The sequence below is a fragment of the Lissotriton helveticus genome, chromosome 7 (assembly GCF_964261635.1).
Source record: "Lissotriton helveticus chromosome 7, aLisHel1.1, whole genome shotgun sequence".
Classification (NCBI taxonomy): domain Eukaryota; kingdom Metazoa; phylum Chordata; class Amphibia; order Caudata; family Salamandridae; genus Lissotriton; species Lissotriton helveticus.
This window is the reverse complement of record NC_136068.1, coordinates 1,910,031,262-1,910,054,814: the sequence shown is the minus strand read 5'-3', so window position 1 is coordinate 1,910,054,814 and position 23,553 is coordinate 1,910,031,262. Positions and strand designations below refer to the sequence as shown.

The 23,553-nt window shown below is 45.7% G+C and overlaps 1 protein-coding gene across 1 annotated transcript in view; it reads right to left on the bottom strand.

Moving 5' to 3' along the window:
• LOC144767863 (ephrin type-B receptor 5-like) overlaps positions 1-23,553 on the bottom strand; it is a 319,076-nt gene that overhangs the window by 270,274 nt on the left and 25,249 nt on the right. The gene's annotated exons all lie outside the window — the stretch shown is intronic.

Genomic DNA, 23,553 nt, shown 5'->3' with positions numbered 1-23,553 from the left:
TGGGTAAAGGCTACGCCAGATGTCTTTCACATTGTGTATCCTTGCTAGCTCCATTATTGCGGCTCTTGTTTTACGCATGCGTGGGAATATGCCCCTCTTCGTCACGTCTTGTTCATAGTTTAGTACACAATTAAAATCTCCCATCATGATAAGTTCGCCCTCCCACAATAATAATTCTACATTCAACCAATCAAAAATTTGTGGCTCATCTCTGTTTGGCCCATAGATAGCACAAAAAACATAGATACAATCTCCTATCCGCATTTGCATTATCGCCCATCGCCCCCCATTATCTGCAGCAGTTTTAATTACTTCTGCCCGCATTTGTCTCTTCTTTAATATTGCCACTCCTCTTATTGGGGCATTTAAAGTTGTGCAGACTACTACCTCGTACCCTAACTGAGCCAAAAGTTTTTTATCTTTAAAACAAATATGTGTTTCTGTTAACATAATCACCTGTGCATCATACATTTTCAATTCTTCGTAAATTAAGCTTCTTTTAATCTTATTGTTCAGGCCTGACACATTCCAAGCTAAGCAGCTACAGTACGCCATTACAAAAAAGCATGACATCATAAATCTCTGTCCCTTTCTTATCCATCCCATTAATCATATATAGTAGTTCTGCCACCTTGTCCTCAATTAGACTTGTCATGTCATTTTTTCTTTTTTTTACCCCCCCAAAACCCCTCCCACTCCCTCCCTCTCCCTGCTCTGGCTTCCTCCCCCCCGTACCATAAGGAAAATCCCCCCTTTTTGCACCTGCTGCCGTTGGTTGGGCAGCCTCTTCAGGGTGCAGCTATCCGTATACCCCTCACCTTCCTCAATAAGTATGTCGCTCTAGACTCCCCCTAAGACGATATCAATTTATCATTATTTATCGGCATCTTTGTCAGCATCTTAGAACCGTTAATTAGTTTCAAACAAGATCAAGTCTCATAAATCTTCTACATTAAGCATTAGTCATTTTTGCTAAGACCAGCTCTGCTTCTTTGACCTCTTTCAGAAAATATGTATGACCAGCTTTAATGACTTTTAAGCAAGCAGGTTCCTGAAGAAAAACTTGAGCCCCTGTTGCTTTAAAAGAATCGATTAACTGACGTAAGTTCCATCGTCTCTCCATAGTCGTCTTGCAGAGGTCTGATCTAACAAAGAAAGTTACATCTTCTGTAACAATTGGGGAGTTAGGTTTTGCTTTTAGAGAAACCGCCTGCCTCAACAAAAAATTTCCAAAGAAAATCAGGAACGGACGAGGAAATTTGTTTCCTTTATTTCTATTAACTAACGGTAGTCTGTGAACTCTTTGTAACTGAGAGTCCCAGTCCCAGTCCGCCAGATCCGGGAAAGCTCGTTGAAAAAGTTTAACAATATATGCACGAGGATCTGAGCCTTCAGTTCCTTCTGGGATCCCGAAAAGTCTAAGATTCTGTCTTCTTTGCCTATTTTCCATGTCCTCAATTTTGTATTGTAGAGCACGGATCTCTTCATCATGACGCGTACCTTTTTGTTCATTATTTACTGATTGTTCTTCAATTTGCACCACCCTTTGTTGTAATTCTTCTACTTCTTGAGTGATAGTATTCATTTTGCTATTGACTTCAAGTAAATAATTTTGTGTCTTTGTATTATCCTCTTTCAATTGCAAGAAGTATTGTTGTGCTTCAGATCGTTGTTCGGTCAGCGTATTCAGGATTAAGGCCAAAGAAGGGACCTCTGCCAATGGTGTATCAGATAAAGTGGCCCCCTGGGATATTGTTTTTGAGGACAAACTTAAGGACATTTGTGTTTCCTTTTCGCGATGACCAGTCCCGTCACTCATGTCTTCTCTGGTAGAAAGGGTAGGGTTCACAACATCTTCCTTTTCGTTCTCATTTATCTCTTCCCTACCACCACTTGCTTCAAGAGACCTCATCTCCCCTATAGATTTATTCAATGTTGGTAGATTTACGCTGTCCTGTTCGTCTTGTGGGGGAATGGGCAATCCCATGGAGCTGTTTCCTGATAATCGTAGGGCCATTGTTTTTACCCCTCCTTAAGCTTGAATCCATTTCCGCAATGGGCTCTCATCAATTATAGGTTTGCCTCTAGTATTTGCATATGTTATGGTCGTAGAGAGAGTGGAGGGATTAGTGTTTTCTTATTCTTTGATTTATTTTTAGCCTTCCCTCTCCCTTTTTTCCTGGCCAGTGATTTCAACAGATCCTGAGAAGACTCCAGCCCAGCATTGTCTTCATCATCTCCCAGTTCCTCATATTCATCGTTGGATCCATTTTGTTTCTCATAATCCCCCCTTCCAAATTCACTAGGGGGCCCGGTTGCTTCAGGGTCCTCCATAGTATTATGTACCTCCACCACGTGAAGCTCGGCGTCAGTTACCAAAGTCACATAGTTCGTGTTAGGAGGAGCATTATTTATCTCGGCGCCACTTAGTTCTGACTCTTCATCCGTTATCGCCAAGCCCTCTAAGCCCAGCGCATGTAGCTGCGAGAGCGATTGTTCTGCATCATTATTATCACCCATTGATAATGCTAGTACCTCTTCAGCATTAACAACCTTAACAGCATTAACAACGCATTCTGCTCTCTCCATATCTTTAGAGTTGTCTTTATGCATTAGCTCTGTTGCGCCATTGTTTATAGAGGGAACAGCATCACACGCTACGTTAGTGTCTTTCGTTTTTATACTGATGTTTTTATCTACAACAGTAAACATAGGGGGACGTATGATCAGCTGCTTACCCGCTGTTACTGCAGCCTTGTCTTGTTTACCGATAATGTGTGGACTTTGCAAACTTATTCCATCTCCTTCTTTCCCGGAGGACTTTGCAGGGGTCTTTTGCTTTTCACCCACCACACGTTTCTCGACCAAACCGTTGTTTGCAGTGGCAGCCTCTCTAGCACCCTGACAGCCGTTTTTGGCCGTAGCAGCTGCCGGTGCCCCTTTCACCGTTCTCGTACTCCGTGTCGGGTTCTTCGGGGACATTGTACACGCCGTATTGGTTTCTAAATTGAGATAATCTCCTCCGGGGTCTAAACGGGAAATGCGCACCAGTCTCCAAGTGCGAATAGTACAACCACGATCCAGACCCGAGATGCCGAGCCAAGATAACAACGTCCGGCGAGCCCAGCGAGCCCAGCCTGCCTCCGACCACGGGTCCCCGCCGACGTGTCCTCCCGCTAACAGGAGCTGCATTCGTCTCCTCGCACAGAATAGCAGCGACTCGTCTGAGGGTAAATCAGACGAAAGAAAAGTCTTTAATCGAAATGTGGAGTCCAAGTTGCAAGCAGTTTTGCTCCGTGTTAGCATTGAGGCGAAAAAACCATCTCTCAGTCAAATTTTGTTAAGGTAAGGGGAGCTACGGGTCCAAGCTGCACCGGGCGGCGTCTTCAGTCCGCCATCTTTTTCCCCCGGACATTAGTAATTCAATGACGTATGATTCTGCAGTAATGTTTGTGGGTAAAGGGACATTAGTAATTCAATGACCTATGATTCTGCAGTATTGTTTGGTGCACTAGGACATTAGTAACTCAATGACGTATGATTCTGCAGTGTTGTTTGGGGTACTAGGGCATTAGTAATTCAATGGCATGATTCTGCAGTGTTCTTTGGGGTACTAGGACATTAGTAATTCAATGAGGTATGATTCCGCAGTGTTGTTTGGGGTACTAGGACATTAGTAATACAATTACATGATTCAGCAGTCAAGTTTGTGGCACTAGGATATTAGTAATTCAATAACGTACTTTTTTTCTGTGTTTTACATAGCGGGTACTAGACCCAATACATCGGGTCTCAGAGCGCTTTACATGAGCACCAGTTTCGTTACAGATGGACACATTCATTTTTGATGGGTACGGGGAGATTAAGATCATTGCCAAGACTCAAACGCAGTTCCCCATGTTCGAGGTCGACCGCTCTAGCTGTAAGGCTACATCCTCCGCAGTGTTGTTTGGGGGTATAGGGACATTAGTAATTGAATGACGTATGAATCTGCAGTGTTCTTTGGGATACTAGGACACTTGTAATTCAATGACCTATGATGTCACAGTGTTGTGTAGGGTACTAGGACATTAGTAATGTAATGACTTGATTCCGCAGTGGTGTTTGTGGCACTAGGACATTAGTAATTCAATGACATGATTCCGCAGTGTTGTTTGTGGCACTAGGACATTAGTAATTCAATGACATGATTCCGCAGTGGTGTTTGTGGCACTAGGACATTAGTAATTCAATGACATGATTCTGCAGTGTTGTTTTTGGCACTAGGAAATTAGTAATTGAATGATGTATGATTCTGCAGGGTTGTTTATGTCACTAGGACTTTAGTAATTCAATGACCTATGATGTCACAGTGTTGTGTAGGGTACGAGGACATTAGTAATGTAATGACATGATTCCGCAGTGGTGTTTGTGGCACTAGGACATTAGTAATTCAATGACATGATTCTGCAGTGTTGTTTTTGGCACTAGGAAATTAGTAATTGAATGATGTATGATTCTGCAGGGTTGTTTATGTCACTAGGACTTTAGTAATTCAATGACTCATGATTCTGCAGTGTTTTTTGGGGCACTAGGACATTAGTAATTCAATGACGTATGATTCCCGCAGTGTTGTTTGGGGTACTAGGACATTAGAAATTCAATGAAAGGATTCTGCAGTGTTGTTTGTGGCACTAGGACATTAGTAATTCAATGACATGATTCCGCAGTGTTGTTTGTGGCACTAGGACATTAGTAATTCAATGAGATGATTCTGCAGTGTTGTTTGTGGCACTAGGAGATTAGTAATTCAATGACATGATTCCGCAGTGTTGTTTGTGGCACTAGGACATTAGTAATTCAATGACATGATTCTGCAGTGTTGTTTGTGGCACTAGGACATTAGTAGTTCAATGACGTATTATTCTGCAGTGTTGTTTATGGAACTAGGACATTAGTAATTCAATGACATGATTCTGCAGTGTTGTTTGTGGCACTAGGACATTAGTAGTTCAATGACGTATTGTTCCGCAGTGTTGTGTATGGTACTAGGACATTAGTAATTCAATGACATGATTCTGCAGTGTTGTTTGTGGCACTAGGACATTAGTAATTCAATGACATGATTCTGCAGTGTTGTTTGTGGCACTAGGACATTAGTAGTTCAATGACATGTGATTCTGCAGTGTTGTTTAGGGTACTAGCACATTAGTAATTCATTGACTTAAGACTCTGCAGTGTTTTTGGGGGACTTGGACATTAGTAATTCAATGACATATGATTCTGCAGTGTTCTATGTAGCACTAGGACATTAGTAATTCAATAACATGATTCCGCAGTGTTGTTTGTGGCACTAGTGTTGTGTTTCTATCTAGGACCCTAATTTGATATTCCCGATTTATGCCCTTATATGGTTATAATAAATAATATCCTTATAAAGGCATAAGAATCATATCCATATTTAGCAATAGCCCATGCAGTCCAAGGCTACTCCCCTAGACTCCTAGAAAGTACAACACGTTCTTTAAACAAACCAAACCTCCAGCAACCTGGGAATTCCCCATGCTTTTGTTTTGATTTGTCCTAGAACTCCTGCGAGCACTGAAAGAACGGCCAGTTCTTAGTGACATCTTTTATTGACGTCTTATGTCCAACCTTACGTCAAACCCGGCACCTTTCAGGTATAAATATACCAACATTGCCTTAAGCAAACACACGGTGGTTTGGAGCAGAGCGGCTATCTACTTGCCCGAGAGCCCAGCTGATGCGGGAGCCCACGGACGCCGCTCCTCCCCTTTGACACACTGAGAAAGACGCTGTCTTTTTCTCCAGCCGAGAAAATCCAGCTCCGGTGTTTCCAGCCGTCATTGCGTGTTGCTGGGATATCGAGTCCTGAGAGAGAGATACCAGACCTCCTACATTCTATTATCAAGGTACGGAGCTGACTAAACCCTTAAGAGAATTCTTGATTCAGATTCTTGGCAAAAGACTTAAACTGCTACTTACTTACTCCTTCCCACGTATTAGGCTTAGGTCAGGTACACCGGGGTAGGCGTAGATTAGAAGAACCAGTTGAGTACGTTAGTCAATGTTTTTATGTATGTATATATTTTATCAATTTTAAAGTATCATATGGCTAAGAAACCATATCCATGCTTTTACAGTATTATTTTATAATACTCCTTTTACTGTACGCACTTTACTTCATGTTAAGTATTGCAATTGTGGCAATTCATTTCTCTTGCATGAGAAAGAAAACTGCTCAATAAATAACACCTTTTATTGAAAACGCCCGTCTCTCTATTTCTCTGCACTCTGGTGAAACTAAGTATGCACGATTGACTGAGTAAAATAGCTGTCTATGGTTTTCACACGACTCTAGAGATACACTCTATTCTGAGGGAGCAAAGTTGTCATGTTATGTGGTTGTCAAAAGCTAATCCCTTCTTGTCTATCCAGGGAAGTTAAACTCCTCCTTGTTTATTCGAGAAAGTTTCTAGTGACCTCTGAGCTAGCTGGCAAAACTAATTAAGTCTAATATAGTCAGTAGAGACCTAGTCGACCTCAGTCCTGCGTCTACACTGCTGTTTATATTTTTCCAATGCGCAGAGCCTATTGGGAATATAGAAACTACACTACACTAGGACATTAGCAATTCAATGACATGATTCCGCAGTGTTGTTTGTGGCACTATGACCTTAGTAATTCAATGACATGATTCCACAGTGCTGTTTGTGTCACTAGGACATTAGTAATTCAATGACATGATTCTGCAGTTTTATTTGTGGCACTAGGACATTATTAGTTCAATGACGTATGATTCTGCTGTGTTGTTTGGGTTACTAGGAGATTAGTAATTCAATGACATGATTCTGCAGTGTTGTTTGTGGCACTAGGACACCAGTAATTCAATGACATGATACCGCAGTGTCGTTTGGGGCACTATAACAATAGTAATTCAAGAATATATGATTCTGCAGTGTTATTTGGGATACTAGGACATTAGAAATTCAAAGACGTATGATTGGGGTATTAGGACATTAGTAATTCAATGACATATGATTGGGGTATTAGGACATTAGTAATTCAATGACGTATGATTCCGCAGTGTTGTTTCGGGTACCAGTACAATAGTAATTCATTGACGTATGATTCTACAGTGTGCTTTGGGGTACTAGGACATTAGTAATTCAATGATATTTGAGTCTGAGGTACTCCCTAGACGACAGCGCCATGTACCTTGTCTCTACCACAAAGTAGCCGGCGTGAAGTGAGATTCATCAGTCTTGTGTTCTGGCCAGATACACTAATGCAGAAAACCTTCAGCTGTGATCCATGGAGGCCTGGGGGTCCGCAACACCTCCTCAGAGGGTCTGCAGCTCTTCAGAAAATAAAAATACTAGCAGGACAATAACGTACAAATACAAACAAAAGCAAAATTGAACATTTTAAAACATCTGCAATTGTAAAGAAGCTTGAAATTGTAGCCTAACAAACAAGCTGGTATCCCTTTCATTTTGCAGGAGGTGCAAATACAGCAATGGGTCCAGCATCGATGATTGGTGACCTCAATCGAAGAAAAGATATGTGGCAAAAATAAAACATTTGGAGGAAATAACACAAAATACAAAATGCCAAGCTAGGGTCCATCATATGACTTAATATTTTCCAAGTTAATTTACATTTTGAAGAGTTTTAGCATTGCCCTTAACATTAAAAGTTGGATTTTTGCATATGAGTTTGTTTATGAATTAAATACAATATTTCATATTTGTTGTACTTGTTTAATGTACATTTGTTCCTATTATTTTTTGTATTGTTTTGAAGTACCAATCATACTAACTGTGTAGGTGGGATCCACGGTTTCCAGTAGTTAATCTGTAGGGGTGCACAGAAGCCAAAATGTTAAGAACCAACGCTCTAATGCATTGCATATCGCTCGCCTTGTTAAGGGAACCCCTGTCTGCATGTTACAAATCACTTACGCAACAAAAAATATGGGGCATATTATCAAGGACTGGCGATACATTATCGCCCTTTTATCGGCAGGAAACTGCCACTAAAGTGGCGATAATGGGCTTGATAATATGCTCTATGGAATTCCTATCGAAGCTCATGTTAGATGTCTTCACATCTAACATGGGCTTTGATAGGAATTCCATACTCGGATTTTTATCAGTCCAAAAGTAAGATTGATGTTTAGCTCACAAATTAAAAAAAATGTGTTCTTATTATAATTTTCATGCAGGGCAATCTTTTTAATTGCTGCCTAGCTTCTGTGCTTATCTTAACTAAAACTATTTAATTCCTGCCAGCTTTGAAGCTCGAAATCAAAGCATTTATACATGCAAGCTAGTTTCAGTAATTCATTCTTTGAAACAACCGTTATATTTTGAAGAGACTTGTGTACAATTGTTGATTGAAAGCAGAGGATTACCTTCGCTGCTCTTGGTGCTTGTGTGTGAGCATGTGTGTGCATGTGTGAGTGTGTGTGAGTGTGCCCCGCACACATGCAGCAGGGTGCTCCTCTTACCTGTGTATGACCTGAAGTTCTGGTGTTTGATACATTTTTGTGAGAGGTGCAAAGGTCCATATAACGAGTAACAATACAACCAGTGCTAAAAAGTAGGGACAACTAGCTGGATTCCATGACAGACAGCTAATCTTCAGTTGGAATGCACTGGTGGCCCTCAGCATTTTGAACTGGTGCAGCACCGAGGCTGAGATTGCACAGTCCCTGGTGAGAGTGCAGTCAATCTCTCTCCAAAGAGGTTGACATGTGTGTACCAGTCCACATCAAAGTTACTAATTCTCTGATTGGCTTGCCACAAATATAAATGACCTGTTAGGCGACTCCCTCCTGCCGCCACCATGAATGCGTCGCATTTCAATGCGGCACACTGTGGAGTAAGGATTGGGTGATGTGTGTCGCACACTGTGGTGTAAGGGCGGCACATTGCTGGAGTTGTGTCGAAAGCGCGACGCAGCTCTAGCAATGCTCAGGCGCGCCCTATGCCTAACATGCTGCGTCACTCCTTATGCCTGCTTTAAGCAGGCGTAGGGTTTTGAGGTTGCATGGACGTAAATGTGACCCAGTGAAAACTGAGCGACCCTTGACTCTCCGGGTAGGTCGCTTCCCCACCGCTGCAGCGCCACCTGTGCCTGTGACTTCCTCCTGCCAGCCACCTGCTCTGCTGCCTCGCTCCTCTGCTGACCTGCGCCGACTTCCCGCCTTGCTCCGCTCCGGGTCCCCTCCTGGGAGACCCTCCCTGTGTGTCTGCTGCCCCTCTTCATTTTTGTACCCCCGTGTGCCAGTGCCTGCTGCCCTTTTCATTTTTGTACCCCCGTGTCCCAGTGCCTGCTGCCCTTTTCATTTTTGTACCCCCGTGTGCCAGTGCCTGCTGCCCTTTTCATTTCTGTATCCCCATGTGCCAGTGCCTGCTGCCCTTTTCATTTCTGTACCCCCGTGTGCCTGTCGCCCCTGTTTCCCTTTACTCTTTACCCCTCGCTCCACTACTCCCCCGTTTCCCGCCACGGACTCCCGTGCGGCCCCATCCCCCCGTGCCCATTGGCTGTCCTGCCCTCCCGCCTCCCAGCTGCCCCCTCCTCCCCCCTCCCACTTAATGGCGGCCGCTGCTCGGCCACGCAGCGGACGCGCCGGGCGCGCGCGCCAAAGGCAAGCCCGTCTGCGCCCATCCGCGCCTGGACCTCGCCCAGCGCCAGAAACACTGGCCCCCACCAGATCCAGAGGAATCTGAGACCTCGCACCACTGAAGAACCCCCCAGGCATGACCGGCAACAGGAAAACTCTGTGGTTCACAGAGGCACTTAAAGAATCCAAGAAATCCTGTCGAACCCTTGAAAAAACCTGATGCCACGAACGAACTACAGAGAACATGACAGCCCTAAGGAACGCCACCGCAAGCACCACCAGCTTATCCGAACCACCAAAAGGTCTTAATTCAAAGAGCGACTAGACAACAACACCTGCAACAGCAAGGAGCTCTTCAGCATTGTCAAAAAGCTCTCCAACCCCAGCGCCAGCAACAACGACGTCACACCATCACAAGAACTCTGCAACTCCCTCGCCACGTTCTTCCACCGCAAGATCGCAGATATACACGACAGCTTTGGACCCCAGACGCCGCCTGCAGCCACCAAACCAACGACCCCCACCTCCATCCTCAGCGACTGGACCCCTACCAGCACTGAAGACACCACCAGCGTCATGAACTCCATCCACTCCGGCTCCCCCTCCGACCCCTGCCCCCATCACATCTTCAACAAAGCGACACCATCACCGCATCCCATCTCCTTAATGTTATAAACAGCTCGTTCACGTCAGCCGCCTTCCCCGAAAGCTGGAAACATGCAGAAATCAACGCCCTTCTGAAGAAACTCACGGCGGGCCCAAAAGACCTGCAGAACTTCCGCCCCATCGCTCTACTACCCTTCCCGGCCAAAGTCATTGAGAAGACCGTAAACAAACAGCTGACTGGTTTCCTCGAGGCTAACAACCTGCTCCACCCGTCCCAGTCCGGATTTCGAGCCAACCACAGCACCGAGACTGCCCTCATCGCAGTCACCGACGACATCAGGACCATGATGGACAACGGGGAAACAACCGCCCTCATCCTCCTGGACCTCTCGGCAGCCTTCGATACCGTCTGCCACCGCACCCTAATAACCCGCTTCTCCAACACCGGGATCCAAGGAAAGGCCCTGGACTGGATCACCTCGTTCCTCTCCAACAGAACCCAGAGAGTTCGCCTCCCTCCCTTCCGATCAGAAGCCACTAGGATCATCTGCGCATAACCCAGGGCTCCTCGCTCAGCCCAACCCTCTACAACATCAAAATCATCTCCTATGCCGACAACACCCAGCTGATACTCTCCCTCACCAAAGACCCAACGACCGCCAAAACCAACCTCCAGGAAGGAATGAAAGACGTTGCAGAATGGATGAGACTCAGCCGCCTGAAACTGAACTCAGACAATATGGAGGTCCTCATCCTCAGACAATCCCCCTCTGCCTGGGACGACTCCTGGTGGCCCACAGCACTGGGCTCCGCCCCAGCGGACCACGCACACAACCTGGGATTCATCCTAGACACATCCCTCACTATGACCAAGCAAGTCAACGCCGTCTCGTCCTCCTGCTTCAACACCCTGCGCATGCTCCGAAAAATCTTCAGATGGATCCCCACCGAAACCAGAAAGACCGTCACCCAGGCCCTCGTCACCAGCTGACTGGACTACGGAAGCGCCCTATACGCAGGAACCACCGCCAAACTTCAGAACCGACTACAACACATACAAAATGCCTCCGCACGACTCATCCTCGACATCCCCCGCCACAGCCACTTATCTGCCCACCTGAGAAACCTGCACTGGCTCCCCGTCAACAAGAAGATCACGTTCAGGCTCCTCACCCACGCACACAAAGCACTCCACGACATAGGAGTCGTTCTACACCCCCACACGCCAACTCCGCTCCTCCAGCCTCGCCCTCGCCACCGTCCCACGAATTTGCAGAACCACCACCAGGGGAAGATCGTTCTCCTACCTAGCAGCCAAAACATGGAATTCCCTCCCCACACACCTACGAATGACCCAGGACCATCTCACCTTCAGGAAACACCTCAAGACCTGGCTCTTCGAGCAGTAGCAGCAGCAAGTCCTGGCTCTCGAACAGTAGCAGCCCTCCCACCTTTTCTCTGCGCCTTGAGACCCTCACGGGTGAGTAGCACGCTCTATAAATGCTCTGATTGATTGATTGATTGATTGCAGATTTCACAGCTTCACTTTTACAAGGCGTTCCTGCAACGGAATGCCCATCCTACGCCAGAACGCCCACATGACACCTAACGCTGGTATCATGTGGCACACGGCTTCACAACGTGATGCATTGCCCTAGATGCGTCACGTTGTAAATAAGGCGCAAAATGGTGCATGGTTTACGCCACAGCTGCGTCACAGAAATGACGCAACGGCAGCGTAAATGTGGTGCCCGGGGCTTGTAAATCTGTCATCAAAACAATAATGATCCAGACCAAGGGCACTCAATAAATTTCTTTAGACTTGGCTCCCTATTGTCATATTCTTTTAACAATGACCACCCATTCCATGCTATGTAGGGTTGGAGGTATACCAGTCAATGGCCCATCTTAAAAAAGCCTGTCTCATTCTCTACAACAGTTCTAATACCCACACCATAATATGTGAAAAAATGTGTGAAAAACGTGATAACACCTCACGGGCGCACCACCAATGGGACCCCTGGCTGGTACTCACCAGGATGGCCCTGTTATCATCATCGGTGTTATCACGCTGAACGGAAACGTGTCCAACAAACCCGTGTTAGTGGTGATATGTGCAGTGGAACAAACAGACAACACATACATATAGTGAGACAATACCACATATATAAAATCCACAACAAGCATGAACTGACCACTTTTATTCTTTGTTCTAATCTGCTTGTTGTACTCAAGTTAAAAAAGGTGAAAAAGGCTACTACCTATAGAGCCAATATCAACTTGCCGACATGTTTCATTGCCTTTGTAATATCAGGCAATTTCTTCAGGGCATATCTTTAGTCGCCACTGCTTAGGACACCAGGGTTGTAGATACTGTTGTAAAGACAAACCACAAGAGGAACACAAAAAGCGTCTCACTCACATGTCTTTTACGTGTGTAATTCTCTAAACACACCGCACTGCACACACAATCATATTTTGTATATTTACCCTCAGTCGGCCAAAGTGTCTCCTACCAGCCACGAGGTATTTAAAAACAAAATGCCCCCAAACTCCAGTCGTGAGTTCTAGAGGTTTTCTCCTTGCGCGATGAATCACTGTAAACACACCGCAATTGTACTCAAAATTATGCTTTACGTATTAGTACAGACCTTTCCTTCACCAGATATTCCCTCTGTTTGTTTTAAGGAAAAAGTTACCGCTATACGGAGAGGCGCCGGCTTTCTCTCATCCCTCGAGCAACCTTTGGGCGTCTCCTTCCCTGTTTACATACTAATTCCCTCTGATTGGCTCCCGTAGTCTCGCGATAGCACGCGGCCATCTTGGATTGGGGCCGTTTCTATTCTAAGTTGTACTGCAAGTGCGAACACTCGTCTTTTCACACGAGATGACGGGGTCTATTGCCATAGTTACACGAATACTTGTGTAGTGTACTATCACCTCGTTAATTGTTTTATCAGATCGAAATACTTCTGTAATCAGAGCCTTGAATTACTTGTTAGTGTATACTCAATGAATTACATTTCTATATGATTCATGTCCCCCCACAGGCGAGTGTAGTTATTGCTGCTCGTACTTTTAGAAACCACAATAAAGGTTCTGATTAAGCACATTGACCATAGGATTTCGGAATATTAGGGTTCTCAGTGACCCGTATTTATTTCTATGTTTATTTTGTATTGTTGGGCTATCAACAGACAGAGAGTAATGTGTCTGGAGGAACTAGACGCACAAGGGACGGTAATAAAACCTTCTGTAATGATCATCCACAGTATTCCCATATGGGCGGCCACATAGTGCATAATGCGAGTCACCCTATCGCAAGACTTGTGGACCACTGAGCAAATCACCGTAATCTATTCCATTCTAAGAGTTCGTTCAGTCCTCTTTCCTCACTTTTCTCATTGTAGATCCATCTTGCTTCTTTCATCATAAGCGATCTTTCAATAGTTTGTGGATCTCCTTTCACTTTCTCCAGTACCACCCATTTGAAAGTGTGTCTATTTCTGTGGCAGTGTTGCACAAGCTTTGTCGTTAGTCTTCCAGTTCTAATTGTGCTTAGATGCTCCTGTATTCGTAGTTTTATTTTTCTTGTGGTTAGGCCAATATACTGAAGGCCACATTCGCATTGGAGTCTATATACCACATTTGTGGTATTGCAATTGCTAAATTGCCCCAGCCACCATGTTTTGCCCGATTGGAGCGTTATACTCAGTGTTTTTTCTGTTAAGGCACATACAGAACAGGATCCGCATGGGTAATGGCCATTAGGGATGTTTCTTTCTTTTTCTTCATTGGATTGTTTTTCCCTTGTATGCACCAATTTATCTTTTAGGTTGCACGCTCTTTTAAAAGAGAAACGTGGAGGGGGCATCTTGAGCTCGTTGGTTGATAAAAGTGCCCAATGTTTCCTGATTGATTGACGTATTTTAGTTGCAAGCGGGTCAAAAGTCATGATGACCGGTATGCACTCCTCTCTTTCTCTCTTATTGGCCTCCAACAAAACACTCCTGGGTGTGTTGAGGGCTCTTTTTCTAGCCTGCTTAACCACTCTCGGTGGATATTCTCTGGCCTTTAGTTTTTCACTCAGGATCATCGATTGCTCATTATAATCTGTAGTGAATGAGCAATTTCGGCGGTATCTCAAAAATTGACCCACCGGCAGATTGTCCCTCAACGCCCTTGGATGGTATGATCTGTATGACAAAAGGGAGTTCCTGTCGGTGGGTTTTTGATGCACCCTGGTTTTTAAGATGTTATCTGTAACTTCAATGTCCAAATCCAGATACACAGCTCTGTTCTTGCTGTACGTCCAAGTGAATCGCAAGCTCTGGTCTTGGGTATTGAGCCAGTTTAAAAACTCCAGGAGGGTACCTTCATCACCAGTCCAGATGCAGAGCACGTCATCGATATATCTCTTCCAAAGACGCATGTGGTCTTTGAAAGGATTGATGTCTGAATCGATGACGTGCTCCTCGAACTGGCCCACATAAATGCAGGCCAGGCTCGGCGCCATAGTTGCGCCCATCGAGGTGCCAGTCGTTTGGAGGAACAAATCATCTTTGTAGGAGAAAAAATTTCTGGTTAACGCCAGCTCTATACACTGGAGTACAAAACTTTGGGGGGCATCGTAAAACCATTCCTGTTTAGCCAAAGCTCGTGCAGCAGCGACCAAGGCGGCATCTTGCGGGATGCATGAGTATAAGGACTCAATATCGATGGTCACTAGCATCTCCGTTGCAGGATCAAACAGCATGTTATCCAGTACATTCAGTATGTCTGTCGTGTCTTTGACGAACGATCTCTGAGTCACGACTGACTCCCGGAGGAAGTAGTCGGCATACTGAGATAATGGTTCCAATACTGATTGGATACCCGACACAATAGGCCGGCCCGGTGGTGGTCTAGTGGGTTTATGTATTTTCGGTAAAATGTAGAAGGCCGGAGTCCTTGGGTTGGTGTTCACAAGGAACTCCGCCTCCTTTGATGTTATCCATTTTTGTTCTTTGGCTTTACCGACAAGCTCTTTAATTGTGTCCAGTAATTCTGGTGTTGGATCTCTTCTAAGTGGTTGGTAATTGGTGCGTACACTTAGAAGTCGGAGTACTTCAATTTCGTAATCCTTGGTGTTGAGGACCACTATTGCCCCGCCTTTATCGGCACTTTTTATTGTGATGTTATCATTACTTTGTAGAGATCGCACTGCTTCCCAGTCACATTTTGACATGTTCTTGAATATTTTTTTGTTTTCATCCATTTCTAGAGTTTCAATATCTTGAAGGACTTTAGACTCGAAAACAGCCACCTCTGGACCGACGGTCCCACTTGCAGGACAAAATGTCGATGGTTTCCTTAGATTGGTATAGAATCCTGTACTTTCCTCGTAGGGTTGCTTAGCGAAAAAAAATTTAAGTTTGATTTTTCTTATTGTTTCATGCAGTTCCATCCTGCATTTAAAAGTGTCGTGGTTCGGTGTCGGGACGAATCCCAAACCCTTATTGAGCATTTTCTCTTCATTAGTGGACAGTTGGTAATCTGAAAGATTCACCACAATACTCATCCTAAAGGTTTCCTCCCCCTGCTGCGTGTCAGGCGCGGTGAGAAGGTTTGCCATTGTGGTGGGGGTCGATTGCCTCGTCCTCTCCCCCGTCCTTGTTGGCCCGTTCCTCTGGTTCCTCCTTGGCCCTGTTCTAAAAAAGAACGTAGGAGTGCTCCCAGGTCAGTGGTGTTACTGTCTTGTGGATTAAACCTGACTCTATTCGTTTGTTGTCCCTGCTGGTCTTGTTCGTCCTCACTCGATGTATTGTCGAATGTCCAATTCGATGGATTGCGCCTTTGTTGTTGTTGTCTTGGACCACGACCTCTTCTTTGTCCTACCGAGGGCTGTTGTTCCTGGCTCGATTGATAATAGGAGTCATTCACATATGGGAAGGCCCATTCGTGGGTAAATCTTTGCAGGTTTCTTTCTAATCCTTTTGTTTTTTGAGTTACCATATAATTTTTGTATTCTGCTAGGTCACTTTGTATTTTGCTCAAGTGGTCCTTTACATCTGCGAGGGTGTCGTCACGCTTTATAGTTTCTTCAAGTTCTATAATCTCTTTAAGAACTTCCTCGCTCAGCCGCTGGGCCGTACTGATAATGAGGATTAACCAATCCCTTGTGCACTTATTTGCAATGTAGCTCCAGTCTAAACGGAACTTTTTGTCGTCAAGAAAAATTCTGGGTTCTATCCTCACCAATAAGCTTGCTGGTGCAGCTCCTTCTTTATAGTATTCTGACATTAACGCCCCATGTAGGGCAATTCTGATGTGTTTCTTTTTTAAATTGCTTAATTTATCCCATTCTTCTCTGGCAGAACTAGTTCCACCTAAGGGGTTATCAGAAAACAATGATGGCCCAGCTAGAATAGCGGCAATCTGTTCCTCAGTAAACGCTAAACAGTTTTTATCCATTTATCTGTTTCTAGAGTGGTTTATAAAATGAATTGTGTGTGGTGTGCGACCACTGTAATTACTACACGTAGAGTGAGAACACAATATGTGACTAGGGGTTTGTATTTCAAGAGACAATATTGGCTGCTCTCACGGCTGAGCCGCCGTACCTAGTATGCACACAAAATTGGAGCTTAGAGGGAAAATTGGTCTGGACCGCCCCCCACTCAATACATCATCAAAACAATAATGATCCAGACCAAGGGCACTCAATACATTTCTGTCCCCAGCATTTTGAGCCCATTGTGAGCGTGACTGTGATAAGCAAAACTACAATCTCCACAATGCAAAATGAAGTTGGCTGAAAAGCATGGTAACTATTGTCAGAGACAAGAAAAGCAAAATAAAATGTAGTTCCTGGCTTTCTGCTTTTGTTTAGACAATAAAGGCTATCTATTGGGTGGGAAGGCAGAGCTCTCCTTTCAGACGGAAATGCAGGCATCTCCCTGCTAATGGGCTCATAGTTACACTCTTTGGCAATAGAAAGAGGACTGTTCACCAGAGCAAGGTGAGCAGCAGCAGCTGAAAGTGTCTGAAGAGACACTGAGAAAGGACAATACATTATTTTCCAGTCTGTCCTTGGCCTACCTAGTTCCTATTCTATCCACATGCTGTCTTGACTGGGAACAGTTCAGTGTCATAAATTACCCAGCCGGAGCCGCGATTCTGAGCTGCCACACCCACCAACCTATTTAATGACTGAAGTCTACACCTAGTGGGGAATTGGGGCAAAATTTCTCAAAAGATAAACTGGCATTTTAAAGTGTTAATAGCCTTCTCAAGCTCTAAATCTTTGTAAGATTTGTGTCCTAGATTTGTTCTATAGAATATTAGGTTTGCCTGTTTATAAGGGCCAGTACACTAATAACAATCTTTTATACAGCACACCGTGCACAGTGATTTTTTAAACGTAATAATAAGTGGTTCTACCAACCCTTCAACAATGGAAGATTGAATTAAAATGTGCAGCAATTTAAGCGTATGCCCTGCAGTTTACAAAGAACTGTGACTTGGAGATTATGCTGTGAGGGTGAAGGAGGAAGGGACTTACAACAGGCAGCAGTGTTATACTATGTAAATGTGTGGTACTTGTATGCACGAATCACCCAGAGGCATCTCGTTGCGTGTACGAATACCGCTGAGGAACCCTTCCTGGCCTTTCCCTGTGAAGTGCACACTCCTGGGCACGCCCAAGGTGAAACCAGGCATCCTAGCATTGTGGGGGCCGTTGTGGAGATTAAGCAAGCTATTGCCTAGAGTCACAGAGTGGGACCCATGATTAGAATAGGCACAAGGCGAGAATTATCGAGTCCAAGGAAGTTGAGCCCAGGACCCGCCGAGGCAGGAATTGAACCCTGGTCCCGGGCTAGACCTCTGCATCAGGGTCTGCTGCTCTAACCATTGAGCCACACTTCTCCACTATAACCTATCAATGACTTGCAATGCACTAGACTGCAAACAGACCTTGTGTATGGGAATCTGGGAGCATTCTGCCCAGATTGTGCCATCAGATGGCAGAATGGACCACCTGTACACCTACTCTGAAGGTAGATTAATTGAATCCAGAAGAAAGCCACATGCACCGCATGTATGACCATGCACTACCACACCATCTGGCCCTGCAGATTCTGCACCGCTGTCTCTGGCCCACATATCTCTCCTTCACTCACTGGTCCACCCACATCACTGGACTAATCTTTCTTCTAATCAGTCTACTGCCAAAAGCAGGACAGTGCAGACTAGCCTTTCCTGGTCATTCCAGCTTCCAGAAGGTCTGGCTTTGGTGGCACTTCCTTTGGTTCAGAGAGCCAGGCTCTGACCTACGCAGATGGTAGAAGAGTTCTGCATGTTTCTGGGAAACCGAGACATCCATATACATGTCTCCGCTGCACTCCATGCGTAAGTGCAGTCACTGCAGACACAACTGAAGCACCCCTCCGAACTCCAGGCATGACACATTGTGCTAGCTACGCGTCCTACACAACAAAACCACACCCTACTAGGCCTACATAAGTAATACAGTCATAACCTACAAACTACCCAGATGATGGTGCCACGTGTAAGTGCAGCTCTATCGGAGTAACACCACTCTGCTTCACTCCTGCGTAAGTGCAGTAACAATATCCTTGTGACCCAATTGGAGAATCCCTTCAAACCACAAGCACAACACCTCATGCTAAACAACCACACTACAAAACCACAGTCTACCGACAATGCACAACAAGGGTATGACGCGCTATCACGCAGACTTGTGTGATGAATATTCTAACACTTTCCCCTCTTATGCTTCTCTCTGTTGTCCCTGCATGAACCATCCAACTCGTTCAGGCGCATGCTCAACACTTCACCAAAGGTAATCAATAAATAATGTGTCAGATACATTTAGACTCTGCAAACCCCTGTTAAGATATCAGAATGAGCTGATAATCTGGTGAGCCTAAAAAGATATGTGAGATATAGTGTGAATGACTGCAAGTGGATTTTGAAACAGATATGGGTGTGGAGAATGTGTACTGTAGAATACAGTGTCCAACACACCAGATGTTGAAAGATAAAGATGACACATTCTATGTATGGGTCATCTCACACTGAAATGTGCAGCATGCTATTTAATGCTCCTTTACCCATAATCGCAGTCAGCAGTGTTGAGTGTGTTTGTGTGTGTGAGACTGTGTGTGTGACTGTGAATGTGTGGTAGGGTGTAATAGGTTATTCCACACTGAAAAGTGCAACACTTTAATTAATGCCCCTTTATTACTCATACTCGCAGTCAGCGGTGTTGTGTGTGTGACTGTGAATGTGTGGTAGGGTGTAATAGGTTATTCCACACTGGAAGGTGCACTACTCTATTTATGTCCCTATACTACTCATACTCGCAGTCAGCGGTGTAGAGTGTGTGTGTGTGTGTGTGTGGGTGTGTGGGTGTTTGTGTGTGTGTGTGTGACTGTGTGTGTGACTGTGAATATGTGGTAAGGTGTAATAATAGGTCATCACACACTGAAATGTGCAGCACTCTATTTAATGTTCCTATATTACTCATACTCGCAGTCAGCGGTGGTGTGTGTGTGTGTGTGTGAGTGTGACTGTGTGTGTGACTGTGAATGTGTGGTAAGGTGTAATAGGTCATCACACACTGAAATGTGCAGCACACTATTTAATGATCCTATGTTATTCATACTCGCAATCAGCAGTGTTGAATGGGTTTGTGTGTGAGACTGTGTATGTGACTGTTAATGTGTGGAAGGGTGCAATATGTTATCCCACACTGGAAGGTGCACTACTCTATTTAATGCTCCTATACTACTCATACTCTCAGTCAGCGGTGTTGAGTGTGTGTGTGTGTGTGTGTGTGACTGTGTGTGTGACTGTGAATGTGTGGTAAGGTGTAATTGGTCATCCCACACTGAAAGGTGCAATACTCTATGTAATGCTTCCATATTACTCATACTCACAGTCAGCGGTGTTGAGTGTGTGTGTGTGTGTGTGTGTGTGTGTGAGTGACTGTGAATGTGTCATAGGGTGTAATAGGTTATCCCACACTGAAAGGTGCAAAACTCTAATTAATGAACCTATATCACTCATACTCGCAGTAAGTGGTGTTGAATGTGTGTGTGTGTGTGTGTGTGTGTGTGTGTGAGACTGTGAATGTGGTAGGGTGCAATAGGTTATGCCACACTGAAAGGTGTAATACTCCAATTAATGCTCCTATATTACTCATACACGCAGTCAGCAGTGGTGGGTGTGTGTGTGTGTATGTGTGTGTGTGTGAGGTAATCCCAAACTGGAAGGTGCACTACTCTATTTAATGCTCCAATATAACTCATATTCACAGTCAGCGGTGTTGAGTGTGTGTGTGTGACTATGTGAGTGTTAGAAGGTGGTTCTGACACTATGGGCTGCCATGATATTTCACTTTTTAGGCACCTAATTGTTGAGCTTTTACTGTGGGAGACCCTCATAATCTGGGACTCACCCACAGTGAACTCATAATGAAGGAGACTGCGCAGTAGCTGGAGTAGGGGACACCGGGCTGGTTACATGCAGACACAGATGTACATGTGTGTGCACACGTGTAGGGGCTGAGTAGGGGAGATTCCTAGCATGCGCTGTCCAGGAGCAGCTACAGAGTGAATGGTGTAGCAGGTCTTATGCAGAATTGGGAGGTGACATGGAATAGGCTTTATGCACTGGAAAGAAACATGCCAGGGAAAGTCAGTGTGTTTTACTGTGTTTTTCACTTCATTATTCCCTTATGGGGATGTGGAGCCCATGGGCTGGAGAAACTTCCATAAGGCCTACAGATTCCAGACACGCACTAAAGTCCACTGTAGCGGATGTGAAAAGAAGTATTCTGCAGAGTCCAAAGTCATATTTGTACTGCTTTTGGTTCATACATAACTGTCATATTTTTCTGAGCCAGCCACAACCACACCCTGGCTGAGGGATGACCTCAGCAGGATGGATTGATAACCTTTCTCCCACAAGCAAAGGCCTCCTCAACAGGAAGAGAAGATGGGTGGGGCTACCGCTCCCTGGAGAATGTACCCTATTGGAGACGCAGAGGGCAAAGGTGAGTGCTCCCAGTGGCTGGGGGGTGGCACCATTAGCAAGAAGACACAAAAATGGGGCCGATCAGACCCCCAGGGGCTGAGAAATGGCCCCCGGAAGGTAGGTGACCTTTGACCCCTGAAAAGACCGACGACGAAGCACGTAGGGCTCCGCCGCAGGTCTCAGAGATGCCCCCGGGGTGGGTCAAGTCCCGAAGGCTGCCCCTCAAAGAAGTAAAGGTGGGGAGCACCATAGCTCTCCGTGAAGCTCCCAGAAGGGGTCCAGGGTGGGCTCCTGGCCCCCTTCTGGGAGCTTCACGGTGACTGTAGAGGGAGGGAAGTGCCGTCGCGCTCTCCTCGAAGATGTATGGAGCCTGGGACCCAATCCCCGGGCCCCAAAGCAAAGAGCGCCGTCGCGCTCCCCATGAAAATGGCCCCACGCTGGGCGCTCAGAGCCCACCCTGGCCCCCGCCGATGCTGGTTGCGGGGGAGCGCCGTCGCGCCGTCCCGAAGATGTCCAGGGGCCTGGGACCCCATCCCCGGGCCCCAAAGCCAAGTCGGGGGCGCACCATCGCGCTCCCCGTGAAGATGCCTGGGGGCCCGGGACCCTATTCCCGGGCCCTGAAGAATGACAGGCGGTCGGGGGAGTGCCACGAAACAGAAGTGATCGGCCGGCTCCCGCGGCAGCACACGCGGATGCTGCCGTGTGGTAAGCCGGCAGGGGCTGCCGGGGGTGGGCTCCCCAGGCTCCCCTTCAACGTGAAGGCCAGTGGGGGTCCCGGGTGGGACCGGGACACCGGCCCGGACACAAGGCGCTGCACGGGGCCTGGGTGGGACCGTGCCCCCGAAAACAGGCCGAGGTTGGGCGCCCCGAGCCACATACCCTCACCTGGGGATCCGGGTGGGACCAGGTCCCCCAAGGAGGCCTGGAGATGCGGCAAAGCTGCCAGCAGTTCAGCGTGGCTCTTCCTGCACAGCGGGAGAGCCGCTCATCAAATATGCATGAAAAGGAACCTGAAGTGCCCCATAATGCCTTGCAAGGCATGGGGAAAGGATTGTTTTGGTGCGTGGTGGCCCCCCAGAGGAGGGGGGTCACCCTCAATGGAGAATAGATGCTGGGGGCAGCAGCTGGAGAAGCGCAGTCTCCCCCTCCAGCACAAAGGGACGTCCCTCCCTAAGTTTCCTGGGGAGTTGAAAGGAATAACCCCTCAAGGGATCGGCCCGCATTTAACACCTTCTGGGCTGGAACGTATTTTCTACAGCTGAGGGTGTACTGTGAAGTGTAACATGGAGTGAAGGGATGAGTTAGGGATGTCTGGAGAAGGGCATCCCCTGAGGTGAAGAGGTGTAATTGAACTGAAATGCATTTACTAATGGTTATTTCTTTCAGGGGGACTGATGTTCATGTTTAATGTGACGTACAGGATAAAAGTGATGTCATAAGCAAAGTGGGGTTATATTGCCAGACATTCCTGCTAGGGTGTCTGACTGTATATGTGTAATACTCTGATTTAATCTGTGATGCCTTTAGAGGCTGTAATTGCAAAGCATTCTAATGATACCAAAATGTGCTGAGTACTGTCATTCTAAAGTGTGCGTAAACATGTATTCTTGCTGCTGCTCATAGGTGTAGACCCCAGACTGCTAGCCCTTAAGATATAGAGGTGCATACCTTATGGTCAGTAGGAGATGCTCTGACAGGGTCATGTGTTACCAAGGCAGGTGTACCCCTTTTTTAATGCTTGTTGAGGTAATGGTGTGGGTCGCCACTGGGATGGTGCCAGTACGCAGGGCCCTTTCTCCAGGTTATGTTCAACTAACTGCATTGGGGGCAAGATGGTGTGCAAACAGGGGAGTGGTGGTATTAGACCCCACCCCTCTGCAGGAGGGGTGGAGATGTTACGCAAAGTCACAAAGTAATTCCAACAGCTTCTGTATATTTGTAAATGGGTGCATAGTATTGAGTAGTTTTTCTGTTTAATACATATACTCTTACTTTTATAAAGCAAAGTACAGACTGGACAATCAATTATTGAGTGAGCGAGAGAGAGAAACTCTGTTTATTTAGACCATAGTCTTTAAACAATGAGATCGAAATAGAAATAAGTCACATCAAAAAACCTTACAAAATGTATAAAACCAAGCTATAACTCTCTATGCAGCTTTCTACATATTATACAGTTTTAAAAAAAAAAGGCATTCTTTGGGTAGCACAGACATTAAATCGTTGAAAGGAATTTTAAAAAACGCGTACTATACATAATAAAACTAGAAGTT